General features: G+C 41.1%; 1 protein-coding gene across 7 annotated transcripts in view; it reads right to left on the bottom strand.

Moving 5' to 3' along the window:
* Positions 1–2,203, bottom strand: part of b3gat1a (beta-1,3-glucuronyltransferase 1 (glucuronosyltransferase P) a) — an 85,541-nt gene that overhangs the window by 56,652 nt on the left and 26,686 nt on the right. The window contains exon 1 of one of the 7 annotated variants that reach the window (XM_032510230.1): positions 1,604–1,614. The exons of the other annotated variants lie outside the window; for them this stretch is intronic. The gene's annotated coding sequence lies outside the window, so the exon portion shown is untranslated. Of the gene's footprint in view, positions 1–1,603; positions 1,615–2,203 lie in introns of those variants that run through there. 7 annotated transcript variants of the gene reach the window in all.

Below are 2,203 nucleotides of genomic sequence, written 5' to 3'. Positions count from 1 at the left end.
CACACACACACACACACACACACACACCATTTCTGGAATACACTGATCCCTGTAAATAATTTCCAGCCTCAGCCAGAGCTGCAGAGCTGTACAGGAATAACATCAGCACCCTACAGGTGCTGCTGGGTGAAACAGCCAAAATCTCAGTTGGTCTCTGGGGTATAAATAGATAATAGCTCAATGTTGTGTCCTGTAACACTACTCTGAAATATTGTTTCCAGGACTAGAGCTACTCTCTCTATATATGTATGTACTGTATATACTTACAAAAAACAAATATCTATTACTTTTAATCACAGGAAAACACCTTCTTGAATGTTTGTGAATCAATACTGTTGGCTCATGGCTACTGTGTACTTCACTGCATCACTGTGGTACCTTTACCCTTGGAGTGGCCGATTTGACAGGCTGGTGTTGATGCACCATTACACAAATAACGCACTCACTTCCAAAGTGAAGAAGCAACCGCAGCCTTTCAGTAGATGCCTTTCATCTTCACAGCGGTGGCTCAACCAGCCAGGGTCATTTTCAACTTCTGCAGAAATTCAATTGATCCCAGGAAGATAGTCAAGGGGCTGGCAGTGTAGGTAACTGCTGTTGTTTCCAACTTCCAGCTTTACTTCTCATGTTTGGTTCGAGGCATTACACCTGCAGAGTGGTAGGAGCGGCCACCAGACACTATGGGAAACTTTGGAGGCGATGATATGCTCCAGGCTTGAAGTTTAGTCCCTGTGATGAATGTTTGTGAGCTTCTACTATCACAACTGTGGTGGTCATTGTGGAAAGACAATAAGCATTTGCTGCTTGAAATATTTGTCACTTTATCTCACCTGGTTTTTAAATCATCATAATCTGTCTATGTGGTTATTGTTCACAACATGTCTGCTGACCTCAGTGCTTTAGTGAGCATCATAAGGATTGTAACTGTATTACTGCGGGTCACTAAAGATCTATGTTGTTAATGATGCATGTAAAAAAAGGCAGCGATTATGAATTAATCGGCATTCACACTCTTGACCCTTGAGCTTACACTTGAGTAGGATATTGTGGATATGTCATATTTCATTTTCAAATAAGCTGTCCTACTACTGATACAAGAAGAGTTTATAGCCGCGCAGCAGCTCTGTGAGACTGTACTTATTGTGGGCACAGTGGTGCTTACATCAGCATGCTAACATGCTCACAGTGACAATTAGGGATGTCTCGCGTGAAGTGATTGTGGCCTGTTCAAAGTCCTTTAATAATGTGTTTCTGTCAATACGTAGTCCGATTTGATAATATCTAACTAAATGACACAACTGCCCAGTGCACACTAACAGTACAACCTGAAAATGAGATGAAAGAGAATTTTTCCCCAAATATTTTGTTTTCATGTTATAAAGCCGCTCAGTATACATTATAAAAATAAATACGTGGTCAGTGCCGGCTAAAAATGAGAAGCTGCTACCTGAATGATTTGCACACTGCTCATTGCTAAGTGCAAAAACAGATAAGGTTTAGATAATCTGTGTATCTTGCCAGCCTGTTTTTCAGAACTCAGAGTCACTCAACACTCATATGTGTACTTTGTGTAGGGAAATACCATTTCATCTACAATCTTTACCATGGATTTCTGTAAATTGCAGCTTAAATTATGCCTAAATATATTGTTAGGGCAGTTAGTGTAATAGTGTTTTACTGCACTGCAATGATTGCCTCTGCATTAGAGCTGACCTCTAATCATATATCATATTACCTACATGTTTGATTCCACAACTGCACACTGGCGGTCAGTGCACTCAAGCAAACACTAAGAAATTCCTCTAACATGCTTTAACAATTGAATCCCGTGCCGGCTGCAATTATAAGTTGCTCCCTGAGGTACTCTCCTTGACACCTTAAAAAGTTAATATACCTTCTGCCGTAGAACACAATCACATGGTTCATACTCCTGGTCTGCATAATAACAGGGGCTTGGGGAAATTGAAGGGCTCTGCTACCCATAAAACAGGGGGCTTAAGTAATCTTAGTTAGAGGGGAGGCATTAAGAAAAACATGGATGTCCTTGTTGGATCACTGCTGCTGAATTGCTTGGACAACCTGCCTCGTTTGGATAAAGATGTGGTTAACAGTTCCCTCACGGCATCTTCTGACAAGCAGCGGTGTGAACAGCATGATGACTCCTTCCTCAGGTCTATATACAGTATCTATCTATCTATCTATC

The sequence above is a fragment of the Etheostoma spectabile genome, chromosome 3 (assembly GCF_008692095.1).
Source record: "Etheostoma spectabile isolate EspeVRDwgs_2016 chromosome 3, UIUC_Espe_1.0, whole genome shotgun sequence".
Taxonomy (NCBI): domain Eukaryota; kingdom Metazoa; phylum Chordata; class Actinopteri; order Perciformes; family Percidae; genus Etheostoma; species Etheostoma spectabile.
Note: the sequence above shows the minus strand (reverse complement) of the source record. Positions and strands in the feature narration are given on the sequence as shown.